The 14,957-nt window shown below is 38.6% G+C and overlaps 1 non-coding gene across 1 annotated transcript; it reads left to right on the forward strand.

Annotated features, from left to right (window-relative positions):
- Positions 1–13,871: 13,871 nt before the first annotated feature.
- Positions 13,872–13,979, forward strand: LOC148576640 (small nucleolar RNA R71). The gene has a single exon (XR_015903531.1). It is a non-coding gene; the product is annotated as a small nucleolar RNA R71 (small nucleolar RNA).
- The last annotated feature ends 978 nt before the right edge of the window (positions 13,980–14,957 follow it).

A 14,957-nucleotide genomic window follows, 5' to 3' on the forward strand; every position in this document is an offset into this window, starting at 1 on the left:
ATGTTCTCCTTCTGTAACCATGGAGAGGAAGCATGAAAAGCTTCTCTCACTGCAGAGTCAACCAAAGCCCCCCACAGTCAAACTCTAAGTTTGGTGTTGGGAGGCCACAACCAAACTCTAAGTTTGGTGTTGAACCCCCACATTCAAACTCTAAGTTTGGTGTTGGGAGGTCCCAACCTTGCTCTGATTATCTGTGAGGCTCCATGAGAGCTTACTGTCAAGCTATTGACATTAAAGAAGCGCTTGTTGGGAGGTAACCCAATGTTATTTAATTATATCTATTTATTTTCCATTGCTATTTTATGTTTTCTTTAGGTTGATGATCATGTGAAGTCACAAAAACAAATGGAAAATCAAAAACAGAATGAAAAACAGCATGAAAAATAGCACATCCTGGAGGAAGATCATTCTGGCGTTTAAACGCCAGAAACAAGCATCTGTCTGGCGTTTAACGCCAAAAACAAACACCAAGCTGGCGTTTAACGCCAGAAACGAGCATCAGTCTGGCGTTAAACGCCAGAAACAGGCTACATTTGGGCGTTTAACACCAGAAACAGGCAGCAGTCTGGCGTTAAACGCCAGGATTGCACAGTAAGGGTATTTTGTACGCCTAATTGGAGCAGGGATGCTAAATCCTTGACCCCACTGGATCTGTAGACCCCACAGGATCCCCACCTACCTCACCATTCAAATTCAAACCATTTCCCTCCCAAACCCTCCCATTCACACACTTCCATCTCCTCCATCTTCTCCACTTCTTTTTTCTTTTGCTCGAGGACGAGCAAACTTTTTAAGTTTGGTGTGGTAAAAGCATTGCTTTTGTTTTTCCATAATTTAGTGGTAGAGCAATTGACTGCAGATCAAAGAGCTATGAGGAAAGAGCAACAAAGGCAAGGAAGAGACATAGAGGAGCTCAAGAGCACCATTGGTTCATTAAGAAGAGGAAGACGCCACCCTCATTAAGGTGGACCCATTCCTTAATCTCCTTGTTCTTATTTTCCTGTTTTTCGTTTACTATGCTTCATGTTTAATTATGTTTGTGTCTTTACTATATGATCACTAGTATCTAAGTGTCTATGTCTTAAAGATATGAATGTCCTATGAATCCATCACCTTTCTTAAATGAAAATTGTTTTCTGAAAAGGAAAAAGAAGTACATAAATTTCGAATTTTAAAATAATTTAATTATTTTGATGTGGTGGCAATACTTTTTGTTTTCCGAATGAATGCTTGAATAGTGCATATGTCTTTTGAATTTGTTGTTTATGAATGTTAAAATTTTTGGCTCTTGAAAGAATGATGAAAAAGGAGAAATGTTATTTGATAATCTGAAAAATCATAAAAATGATTCTTGAAGCAAGAAAAAGCAGTGAAGAACAAAGCTTGCAGAAAAAAAATGCGAAAAAAAAGAGAGAGCAAGAAAGAGAAAAAGCAAGCAGAAAAAGCCAAAAGCTCTTTAAACCAAAAGGCAAGAGCAAAAAGCCAATAGCCTTTAAAACCAAAAGGCAAGGGTAATAAAAAGGATCCAAGGCTATGAGCATCAGTGGATAGGAGGGCCTAAAGGAATAAAATCCCGGCCTTAGCGGCTAAACCAAGCTGTCCCTAACCATGTGCTTGTGGCGTGAAGGTGTCAAGTGAAAACTTGAGACTGAGCGGTTAAAGTCGAGGTCCAAAGCAAAAAATAGAGTGTGCTTAAGAACCCTGGACACCTCTAATTGGGGACTTTAGCAAAGCTGAGTCACAATCTGAAAAGGTTCACCCAGTTATGTGTCTGTGGCATGTATGTATCCGGTGGTAATACTGGAAAACAGAGTGCTTAGGGCCACGGCCAAGACTCATAAAGTAGCAGTGTTCAAGAATCAACATACTGAACTAGGAGAATCAATAACACTATCTGAATTCTAAGTTCCTATAGATACCAATCATTCTGAACTTCAAAGGATAAAGTGAGATGCCAAAACTGTTCAGAAGCAAAAAGCTAATAGCGCCGCTCATCTAATTAAGACTGATCTTCATAGATGTTTTTGGAATTCATTGTATATTCGCTCCTTTTTATCCTACTTTGTTTTTAGTTGCTTTGGGACAAGTAACAATTTAAGTTTGGTGTTGTGATGAGCGGATAATTTATACGCTTTTTGGCATTGTTTTTAGTATGTTTTCAGTGTAATTTAGTTAGTTTTTATTATATTTTTATTAGTTTTTAAATAAAAATCACATTTCTGGACTTTACTATGAGTTTGTGTGTTTTTCTGTAATTTCAGGTATTTTCTGGCTGAAATTGAGGGTGTTGCGCAAAAATCTGATTCAGGCTGAAAAAGGACTGCTGATGCTGTTGGATTCTGACCTCCCTGCACTCAAAGTGGATTTTCTGGAGCTACATAACTCCAAATGGTGCGCTCTCAATTGCGTTGGAAAGTATACATCCAGGGCTTTCCAGCAATATATAATAGTTCATACTTTGCTCAAGGATAAATGACATAAACTGGCGTTCAACGCCAGTTTCATGTTGCAGTCTGGCGCGAACGCCAGAAACAGGTTACAAATGGAAGTTGAACGCCAGAAACAGGTTACAACCTGGCGTTCAACTCCAGAAACAGCCTAGGCACGTGAGAAGCTTAAGTCTCAGCCCCAGCACACACTAAGTGGGCCCCAGAAGTGGATTTCTGCAACATCTATCATAGTTTAGTCATTTTCTGTAAACCTAGGTTACTAGTTTAGTATTTAAACAACTTTTAGAGGTCTATTTCGGATCTCATGACATTTTAGATCTGAAATTTGTACCTTTTGGAAGCATGATTCTCTAAACCCCATTGTTGGGGGTGAGGAGCTCTGCAGCGTCTCGATGAATTAATGCAAGTATTTCTATTTTCCATTCAAACATGCGTGTTCCTATCTAAGATATTCATTCGTGCTTAATTATAAAGAAGGTGATGATCCGTGACGCTCATCACCTTCCTCAATCCATGAACGTGTTTCTGACAACCACCTCCGTTCTACATCAGATTGAATGAGTATCTCTTAGATTCCTTAATCAGAATCTTTGTGGTATAAGCTAGATTGATGGCGGCATTCATGAGAATCCGAAAAGTCTAAACCTTGTCTGTGGTATTCCGAGTAGGATTCTGGGATTGGATGACTGTGACGAGCTTCAAACTTGCGAGTGTTGGGCGTAGTGACAGACGCAAAAGGATCAATGGATCCTATTCCAGCATGAGTGGGAACCGACAGATGATTAGCCGTGTAGTGACAGTGCACTGGACCCTTTTCACTGAGAGGACGGATGGTAGCCATTGACAATGGTGATCCACCAACACACAGCTTGCCATAGAAGGAACTTTGCACTTTTGCATGCATGAGGGAAGAGGAATACAAGAGAAAAGCTGAAATTCAGAAGACAAAGTATCTCCAAAACCCCAACATATTCTCCATTACTGCATAATAAGTATTTATTTCATACTCTTTTATTTTTTCGTAATTCAAACTGATAATTATAATTGATATCCTGACTAAGAATAACAAAATAATCATAGCTTGCTTCAAGCCAACAATCTCCGTGGGATCGACCCTTACTCACGTAAGGTATTACTTGGACGACCCAGTGCACTTGCTGGTTAGTTGTGCGGAATTACATAGTGTGAAGTAATTTTCGTGCACCAAGTTTTTGGCGCCGTTGCCGGGGATTGTTCGAGTTTGGACAAATGACGGTTTATTTTCTTGCTTAGATTAGGAAAAATTTTTCTTTTTGGTTTAGAGTCTTCTATTATTGTTTTTGGTTGAAATTATTTTTTTAAATCCTTATTTTCTCTTTTTAAATTTTTCGAAATTTTTTTTAACTAGTAAGTGATTTTTTCTGTTTGAGTTTAGTGTCATGTTTTAAGTTTGGTGTCAACTGCATGTTTTTATTTCCCTTTAAATTTTCGAATTGCATGTTCTTTGTTCTTTCTTAATCTTCAAGTTGTTCTTGTTTATTTTTCTTGTTTAATCATTAGTTTTTCTTATTTTGTGATTTTTCTTGTTTTTCTTGTGCATTTTCGAATTATTAGCATCTAAAAAAAAGATTTATTTATACCTTGTTAAAACACTTTAAATTTATAGCTCAATTGGCTAGAGCGTGGTGCTTATGTTCTTGGTAATTGGCTATCTTCTTTTTAAAAAAAAAACTTCTTCAAAATTAACTTTTCTTTGAATAAATCTTGTGCCAAACTTTAAGTTTAGTGTTTTCTTGTTGATTTTTCTTTAGTTTTCGAAAATTTTGTTTTGGTTTTCTAAAAATTTTAAAGTTTGGTGTTCTATCTTCATGTTCTTGTTGTTCTTGTGAGTCTTCAAAGTGTTCTTGAGTCTTCCTTGTGTTTTGATCTTAAAATTTTTAAGTTTGGTGTTCCTTGGTGTTTCCTTCCAAAATTTTCGAAAATAAGGAGCATTAGATCTAAAAATTTTAAGTTTTGTGTCTTTTTATTGTTTTTCTCTTTCCTCATTGAATTCAAAAATATCTTTTTCCTTTATTTTAAGTGATTTTTCGAATTTTTCTTTTAAAAATTCAGATTTCATTTTAAAAATTTTATTTTATCTTATCTTAGTTTTAAAATTTCAAAATTCAAATCTTTTTCAAAAAAATCTTATCTTATTTTATTTCAAATTCAAATTTCAAATTTCAACTACCAAAATTCAAAATTCAAAATTTCAAATTTCAAATTTCAAATTTCAAAATTTATTTTTCAAATTTAAAATGTAAATTTCAAAACTTTTTAATTTAAATTCCTTATCTTCTCTTACCTAGCTTATCTTATCCTCTCTAATCTCAAATCCTAAAATCAAATCTTTTTCATATCTTTTCTTTTTTTTATTTTATTTTCTTACAAGTATCTTTAATTTTAAGACGTATCTTTTTCAAAACTTCCTAACCAATTTCTCTCTCTTCATTTTTTTTTCGAAAATCCTCACCCACATCTTTTTCAAATCTTTTTAATTAATTAATTTAGTTTTCAAGTTTCTTTTATTTCTTTTTCTTCAAATTTTCAAAATTTTAGTCAATTCTTCATTAATTTTATTTTATTTTAATTTCGGTTCTCAAAAAAAAAGTTTTTTTACAATCCACATCATCTCCCTTTCTCCATCATGGACAAAAGTGGAAATGAACAGTCCAAAAAGACTCTGGGTTCATATGCTAACCCCACTACTGCTTCATATGGGAGTAGTATCGGTATACCCTCCATCGGAGTCAGTAGCTTTGAGTTGAATCCTCAGCTCATTATCATGGTGCAGTAGAGTTGCCAGTATTCTGGTCTTCCACAGGAAGAACCTACAGAGTTTCTGACACAGTTTTTATAAATTACTGACACAGTACATGATAAGAAAGTAGATCGGGATGTCTACAGATTATTACTGTTTTCATTTGCTGTAAAAGATCAAGCTAAGAGGTGGTTAAATAACCAACCTAAAGCTAGCATAAGAACATGGAAACAGCTGACAGAAAAATTCTTGAATCAATACTTCCCTCCAAAACGGATGACACAGCTAAGACTGGACATCCAGGGCTTTAAACAAGGAGATTTCCTGGGAGAGATACAGAGAGATGCTAAGAAAATGCCCCTCTGAAATGTTTTCAGAATGGGTGCAGTTAGACATCTTCTATTATGGGCTTACAGAGAAAGCTCAGATTTCTCTAGACCACTCAGTTGGTGGATCTATACATATGAGAAAAACAATTGAAGAAGCTCAAGAGCTCATTGATACAGTTGCCAGAAATCAGCATCTGTACCTAAGCAGTGAATCTTCCATGAAAGAAGAGGCTAAAACAGTAACTGCTGAACTCAATCCTGCAGAACAAATTACAGAATTCAATCAGCAATTAGACTGTCTAACAAAACAGCTGGCCAAATTCAAGGAGATCTACAATACACAAGAATGGCTAATCTGAATATGGAAGTACAGTTGAAGCAAACAGAACAGCAGTTATCAAAACAAATAACAGAAGAGTGTCAAGCAGTTCAATTAAGAAGTGAAAAAATATTAAATACCTTACTTCAAGGTAGCAGGAAGCTAAGAAATGAACAACTGGCTATCCAAAATCCCTCTAAGGACAGTAAGAGCCCAGAGAGGAATAACTCTGGCGTTCAAACGCCAGAAACAGGCAAGGAATTGGCGTCAAACGCCCAATGGAAGCTCAGTTCTGGCGTTCAAACGCCAGGAACAAGTAAGGAGTTGGCGTCCAATGCCACTCCAGCTTCCAACCCTGGCTTTCAAATGCCAGTGAGGGATCAGACACCTGCAAGTGCTGATAATAAATCCCTCAAGAAAACTTCTCAACCTACCTCTGTAGGAAATAAACCTGCAGCAACTAAGGTTGAGGAATACAAAGCCAAGATACCTTATCCTCAAAAACTCTACAAAGAGGAGCAGGATAAGCAATTTGCCCGCTTTGCAGACTATCTCAGTACTCTTGAAATAAAGATTCCGTTTGCAGAGGCACTTGAGCAAATACCCTCTTATGCCAAGTTCATGAAAGATATCTTGAGTCATAAGAAGGATTGGAGAGAAACTGAAAGAGTTCTCCTCACTGAAGAATGCAGTGCAGTCATTCTGAAAAGCTTCCCAGAAAAGCTTAAAGATCCCGGGAGCTTTATGATACCATGCATATTAGAGGGTAACTGCACCAAGACAGCTCTATGTGATCTTGGGGCAAGCATCAACCTAATTCCTGCATCCACTATCAGAAAGCTTGGCTTGACTGAAGAGGTCAAACCAACCCGGATCTGTCTTCAACTTGCTGATGGCTCCATTAAATACCCATCAGGCATAATTGAGGACATGATTGTCAAGGTTGGGCCATTTGTCTTCCCTACTGACTTTGTAGTGATGGAAATGGAGGAGCACAAAAGTGCAACTCTCATTCTAGGAAGACCATTCCTAGCAACTGGACGAACCCTCATTGACGTCCAAAAAGGGGAGATAACCCTGAGAGTCAATGAGGATGAGTTTAAGTTGAATGTTGTCAAAGCTATGCAACATCCAGACACATCAAACGACTGCCTGGGCGTTGATATTATTGACTCCCTGGTGGAAGAGGTCAATATGACTGAGAGTCTCGAATAAGAGCTAGAGGACATTTTTAAAGATGTTCAGCCTGATCTGGAGGAACCAGAGGAAATAAAAAAACCTCTGAAAACTCCTCAGGAAGAGGAGAAACCTCCTAAACCCGAGCTCAAACCACTACCACCATCCTTGAAATATGCATTTCTGGGAGAAGGTGACACTTTTCCTGTAATCATAAGCTCTGCTTTAGGGCCACAGGAAGAGAAAGCACTAATTCAGGTGCTAAGTACACACAAGACAGCTCTTGGGTGGTCCATAAGTGATCTTAAGGGCATTAGCCCAGCCAGATGCATGCACAAGATCCTATTGGAGGATGATGCTAAGCCAGTGGTTCAACGACAGAGGCGGCTAAATCCCGCCATGAAGGAGGTGGTGCAGAAAGAGGTCACTAAGTTACTAGAGGCTGGGATTATCTATCCTATTTCTGATAGCCCCTGGGTGAGCCCTGTCCATGTTGTCCCTAAGAAGGGAGGAATGACAGTGGTTCATAATGAAAAGAATGAACTAGTTCCTACAAGAACAGTTACAGGGTGGCGTATGTGTATTGACTACAGAAGGCTCAATACAGCCACCAGGAAGGATCATTTTCCTTTACCATTCATAGACCAGATGCTAGAGAGACTAGCAGGTCATGAATATTACTGCTTTTTGGATGGCTATTCAGGTTACAACCAAATTGCAGTAGATCCTCAGGACCAAGAGAAAACAACATTCACATGTCCTTCTGGAGTGTTTGCCTACAGAAGGATGCCTTTTGGTCTGTGTAATGCACCTGCAACCTTTCAGAGGTGCATGCTCTCTATCTTCTCTGATATGGTAGAGAAGTTTCTGGAAGTCTTCATGGATGACTTTTCAGTATTTGGAGACTCATTCAGCTCCTGCCTTAACCATTTAGCACTTGTTCTGAAAAGATGCCAAGAGACCAACCTAGTTTTAAACTGGGAAAAATGTCACTTTATGGTGACTGAAGGGATTGTCCTTGGGCATAAAATTTCAAACAAGAGAATAGAGGTGGATCAAGCTAAAGTTGAAGTAATTGAAAAATTACCACCACCTGCCAATGTTAAGGCAATCAGAAGCTTTCTGGGGCATGCAGGATTCTATAGGAGGTTTATAAAGGATTTTTCAAAAATTGCAAAACCTCTGAGCAATTTGCTAGCTGCTGACACGCCATTTTAGTTTGACACAAAGTGTCTGCAGGCGTTTGAGACCCTGAAAGCTAAGCTAGTCACATCACCAGTTATTTCTGAACCAGACTGGACATTACCATTTGAACTAATGTGTGATGCCAGTGACCATACCATTGGTGCAGTATTGGGACAGAGGCATAACAAGCTTCTGCATGTCATTTATTATGCTAGCAGTGTTTTAAATGATGCCCAAAAAAATTACACAACCACAGAAAAAGAATTACTTGCAATGGTTTATGCCATTGATAAGTTTAGATCCTACTTAGTAGGATCAAAAGTGATTGTGTACACTGACCTTGCTGCTCTTAAATATCTACTCACAAAGCAGGATTCAAAGCCCAGGCTCATAAGATGGGTGTTGCTTCTGTAAGAGTTTGATATTGAAATAAGAGACAGAAAAGGGACAGAGAATCAAGTAGCTGATCACCTGTCCCGGATAGAACCAGTAGCAAGAGCATCCCTCCCTCCTACTGAGATCTCTGAAACCTTTCCGGATGAGTAATTGTTTGCTATTCAGGAAGCTCTGTGGTTTGCAGACATTGCAAACTATAAGACACAATGTCCTCCTTCTGTAACCATGGAGAGGAAGCATGAAAAGCTTCTCTCACTGCAGAGTCAACCAAAGCCCCCCACAGTCAAACTCTAAGTTTGGTGTTGGGAGGCCACAACCAAACTCTAAGTTTGGTGTTGAACCCCCACATTCAAACTCTAAGTTTGGTGTTGGGAGGTCCCAACCTTGCTCTGATTATCTGTGAGGCTCCATGAGAGCTCACTGTCAAGCTATTGACATTAAAGAAGTGCTTGTTGGGAGGCAACCCAATGTTATTTAATTATATCTATTTATTTTCCATTGCTATTTTATGTTTTCTTTATTTTGATGATCATGTGAAGTCACAAAAACAAATGAAAAATCACAAACAGCATGAAAAACAGCACACCCTGGAGGAAGATCATTCTGGCATTTAAACGTCAGAAACAAGCATCTGTCTGGCGTTTAACGCCAGAAACAAGCACCAAGCTGGCGTTTAACGCCAGAAACGAGCATCAGTCTGGCGTTAAACGCCAGAAACAGGCTACATTTGGGCGTTTAACACCAGAAACAGGCAGCAGTCTGGCGTTAAACGCCAGGATTGCACAGTAAGGGTATTTTGTACGCCTAATTGGAGCAGGGATGCTAAATCCTTGACCCCACTGGATCTGTAGACCCCACAGGATCCCCACCTACCTCACCATTCAAATTCAAACCATTTCCCTCCCAAACCCTCCCATTCACACACTTCCATCTCCTCCATCTTCTCCACTTCTTTCTTCTTTTGCTCGAGGACGAGCAAACTTTTTAAGTTTGGTGTGGTAAAAGCATTGCTTTTGTATTTCCATAATTTAGTGGTAGAGCAATTGACTGCAGATCAAAGAGCTATGAGGAAAGAGCAACAAAGGCAAGGAAGAGACATAGAGGAGCTCAAGAGCACCATTGGTTCTTCAAGAAGAGGAAGACGCCACCCTCATTAAGGTGGACCCATTCCTTAATCTCCTTGTTCTTATTTTCCTGTTTTTCATTTACTATGCTTCATGTTTAATTATGTTTGTGTCTTTACTATATGATCACTAGTATCTAAGTGTCTATGTCTTAAAGATATGAATGTCCTATGAATCCATCACCTTTCTTAAATGAAAATTGTTTTCTGAAAAGGAAAAAGAAGTACATGAATTTTGAATTTTAAAATAATTTAATTATTTTGATGTGGTGGCAATACTTTTTATTTTCTGAATGAATGCTTGAACAGTGCATATGTCTTTTGAATTTGTTGTTTATGAATGTTAAAATTGTTGGCTCTTGAAAGAATGATGAAAAAGGAGAAATGTTATTTGATAATCTGAAAAATCATAAAAATGATTCTTGAAGCAAGAAAAAGCAGTGAAGAACAAAGCTTGCAGAAAAAAAATGCGAAAAAAAAGAGAGAGCAAGAAAGAGAAAAAGCAAGCAGAAAAAGCCAATAGCTCTTTAAACCAAAAGGCAAGAGCAAAAAGCCAATAGCCTTTAAAACCAAAAGGCAAGGGTAATAAAAAGGATCCAAGGCTTTGAGCATCAGTGGATAGGAGGGTCTAAAGGAATAAAATCCCGGCCTTAGCGGCTAAACCAAGCTGTCCCTAACCATGTGCTTGTGGCGTGAAGGTGTCAAGTGAAAACTTGAGACTGAGCGGTTAAAGTCGAGGTCCAAAGCAAAAAATAGAGTGTGCTTAAGAACCCTGGACACCTCTAATTGGGGACTTTAGCAAAGCTGAGTCACAATCTGAAAAGGTTCACCCAGTTATGTGTCTGTGGCATGTATGTATCCGGTGGTAATATTGGAAAACAGAGTGCTTAGGGCCACGGCCAAGACTCATAAAGTAGTAGTGTTCAAGAATCAACATACTGGACTAGGAGAATCAATAACACTATCTGAATTCTAAGTTTCTATAGATACCAATCATTCTGAACTTCAAAGGATAAAGTGAGATGCCAAAACTGTTCAGAAGCAAAGAGCTAATAGCGCCGCTCATCTAATTAAGACTGATCTTCATAGATGTTTTTGGAATTCATTGTATATTCGCTCCTTTTTATCCTACTTTGTTTTCAGTGTAATTTAGTTAGTTTTTATTATATTTTTATTAGTTTTTAAATAAAAATCACATTTCTGGACTTTACTATGAGTTTGTGTGTTTTTCTGTAATTTCAGGTATTTTCTGGCTGAAATTGAGGGAGTTGAGCAAAAATCTGATTCAGGCTGAAAAAGGACTGCTGATGCTGTTGGATTATGACCTCCCTGCACTCAAAGTAGATTTTCTGGAGCTACAGAATTCCAAATGGTGCGCTCTCAATTGCGTTGGAAAGTAGACATCCAGGGCTTTCCATCAATATATAATAGTTCATACTTTGCCCAAGGATAAACGACGTAAACTGGCGTTCAACGCCAGTTCCATGTTGCAGTCTGGCGCAAACGCCAGAAACAGGTTACAAATGGGAGTTGAACGCCAGAAATAGGTTACAACCTGGCGTTCAACTCCAGAAACAGCCTAGACACGTGAGAAGCTTAAGTCTCAGCCCCAGCACACACTAAGTGGGCCCCAGAAGTAGATTTCTGCACCATCTATCATAGTTTAGTCATTTTCTGTAAACCTAGGTTACTAGTTTAGTATTTAAACAACTTTTAGAGGTCTATTTCGGATCTCATGATATTTTAGATCTGAAATTTGTACCTTTTGGCAGCATGAGTCTCTAATCCCCATTGTTGGGGGTGAGGAGCTCTGCAGCGTCTCGATGAATTAATGCAAGTATTTCTATTTTCCATTCAAACATGCGTGTTCCTATCTAAGATATTCATTCGCGCTTAATTATAGAGAAGGTGATGATCCGTGACACTCATCACCTTCCTCAATCCATGAACGTGTGTCTGACAACCACCTTCGTTCTACATCAGATTGAATGAGTATCTCTTAGATTCCTTAATCAGAATCTTTGTGGTATAAGCTAGATTGATGGCGGCATTCATGAGATTCCGGAAAGTCTAAACCTTGTCTGTGGTATTCCGAGTAGGATTCTGGGATTGGACGGCTGTGACGAGCTTCAAACTCGTGAGTGTTGGGCGTAGTGACAGACGCAAAAGGATCAATGGATCCTATTCCAGCATGAGTGAGAACCGACAGATGATTAGCCGTGTAGTGACAGTGCACTTGGACCCTTTTCACTGAGAGGACGGATGGTAGCCATTGACAACGGTGATCCACCAACACACAGCTTGCCATGGAAGGAACTTTGCACTTTTGCATGCATGAGGGAAGAGGAATACAAGTGAAAATCTGAAATTCAGAAGACAAAGCATCTCCAAAACTCCAACATATTCTCCATAACTGCATAATAAGTATTTATTTCATACTCTTTTACTTTTTCGTAATTCAAACTGATAATTATAATTGATATCCTGACTAAGAATAATAAAATAATCATAGCTTGCTTCAAGCCAACAATCTCCGTGGGATCGACCCTTACTCACGTAAGGTATTACTTGGACGACCCAGTGCACTTGCTGGTTAGTTGTGCGGAATTACATAGTGTGAAGTAATTTTCGTGCACCAGTAGTCCTCATTCAACTGAAGGACCAACTCTCCTCTGTCAACATCAATCACAGATTTTGCTGTGGCTAGGAAGGGTCTACCAAGGATGATGGATTCATCCTCATCCTTCCTAGTGTCTAGGATTATGAAATCAGCAGGGATGTAAAGGCCTTCAACCTTCACTAGCACATCCTCTACTAGTCCATAAGCCTGTTTCATTGATTTGTTTGCCATCTTAAGTGAGATTCTTGCAGCTTGTACCTCAAAGATTCCCAATTTCTCCATTATAGAGAGTGGCATGAGGTTTATCCCTGACCCCAGGTCACACAGAGCCTTCTCAAAGGTCATAATGCCTATGGTACAAGGTTTGAAGAATTTTCCGGGATCCGGTTTCTTCTGAGGTAATGTCTGCCTCATTAATGCATTCAGTTCATTGGTGAACAAGGGGGTTTATCCTCCCAAGTCTCATTACCAAATAACTTGGCATTCAGCTTCATGATTGCTCCTAGATACTTAGCAACTTGCTCTTCAGTGATGTCTTCATCCTCTTCAGAGGAAGAACATTCATCAGAGCTCATGAATAGCAGAAGGAAGTTCAATGGAATCTCTATGGTCTCTGTATGAGTCTCAGATTCCTTTGGTTCCTCAAAGGGAAACTCATTTCTGTCCAGAGGACGTCCCATGAGGCTTTTCTCACTGGGACTCACGTCCTCCTCACTCTCTCCAGGTTCGGCCATGTTGGTCATGGTTATGGTCTTGCACTCTCTCGGGGTTTTCTTCTGTGTTGCTTGGGAGAGTACTGGGAGGAGTTTCAGTAATCTTCTTACTCAGCTGACCCACCTGTGCCTCCAAATTTCTAATGAAGGACCTTGTTTCATTCATGGAACTTAGTATGGTCTTGGATAGATCAGAGACTATAGTTTCCAGGCCAGAATGGCTCTGTTCAGAATTCTCTGTCTGTTGCTGAGAAGATGATGGAAAAGGCTTGCTATTGCTAAATCTATTTCTTCCACCATTATTCTTGAAGCCTTGTTGAGGCTTCTGTTGATCTTTCCCTGAGAAATTTGGATGATTTTTCCATAAAGGATTATAGGTGTTTCCATAGGGTTCTCCCATGTAATTCACCTCTGCCATTGCAGGGTTCTCAGGATCATAAGCTTCTTCTTCAAAAGATGCTTCTTTAGTACTGTTCGATGCAACTTGCAATCCATTCAGACTCTGAGAAATCATATCAACTTGCTGAGTCAATATTTTGTTTTGAGCCAATATGGCATTCAGAGTATTAATTTCAAGAACTCCCTTCTTTTGAGGCGTCCCATTGTTCACAGGACTCCTCTCAGAGGTGTACATGAACTGGTTATTTACAACCATTTCAATGAGTTCCTGAGCTTCTGCAGGGGTTTTCAGATGAAGAGATCCTCCTGCAGAATGGTCCAATAACATTTTTGACAATTCAGACAGACCATCATAGAATATACATATGATGCTCCATTCTGGAAGCATGTCAGAAGGACACCTTTTGATCAGTTGCTTATATCTTTCCCAAGCTTCATAGAAGGACTCACCTTCTTTCTGTCTGAAGGTTTGGATTTCCACTCTAAGCTTGCTCATCTTTTGAGGTGGAAAGAATTTGTCCAGGAAAGCACTAACCATCTTTTCCCAAGAGTTCAGGCTTTCCTTAGGTTGTGAATCCAACCATGTTCTAGCTCTGTCTCTTACAGCAAAAGGGAAAAGCATAAGTCTGTAGACCTCGGGATCAACTCCATTGGTCTTGACAGTGTCACAGATTTGTAAGAATTCAGCTAAGAACTGATGGGGATCTTCCAATAGAAGTCCATGAAACTTGTGTTGCATTAGAGAAACTAATTGAGGCTTAAGCTCAAAGTTGTTTGCTCCAATGGCAGAAATTGAGATGCTTCTTCCATAGAAGTTAGAAGAGGGTGAAATAAAGTCACCAAGCATCTTCCTTGCATATCCACCATTGTTATTGGGCTCGACCATGTCTTCTTCTTTTTCAAAAAATTCTGTCAGGTCCTCTCCAGAGTGTTGTGCTTTAGCTTCTCTTAGCTTCCTCTTTAGAGTCCTTTCAGGTTCCGGATCAGCTTCAACAAGAATGTTCTTATCCTTGCTCCTGCTCATATGAAAAAGAAGAGGACAAAAAAGAATAGGAATCCTTTATGTCACAGTATAGAGATTCCTTTATCTGAGTGGAAAAATAGAAGAGTAGAATGAAGAAAAGAGAAGATGAAGAATTCGAACACAGAGAGGGAGAGAGGGTTCGAATTATAAGAAGAAGAGAAGTGTTAGTAATTAAATAAATAAATAGAAAGAGATGAGAGAGAGAAGAAATTTGAAAATAATTAAAAAGAAAATAAAAATATTTTTGTTTTTTTATTTTAAATATTAGTTAGAATTCAAAAATTAAGAAGGAAAAATAAAATTAAATTGAAATTTAAAACAATTAGTTAATGAAAAGAAATTTTGAAAAAGAGGTTAGTGATTTTCGAAAATAAGAGATAGAAAAGTAGTTAGGTGGTTTTGAAAAAGATAAGAAATAGTAAAACAAACAAAAAGTTAAGTAGT

The sequence above is a fragment of the Arachis ipaensis genome, chromosome B1 (assembly GCF_059453495.1).
Source record: "Arachis ipaensis isolate K30076 ecotype BB chromosome B1, ASM5945349v1, whole genome shotgun sequence".
NCBI classification, from domain to species: domain Eukaryota; kingdom Viridiplantae; phylum Streptophyta; class Magnoliopsida; order Fabales; family Fabaceae; genus Arachis; species Arachis ipaensis.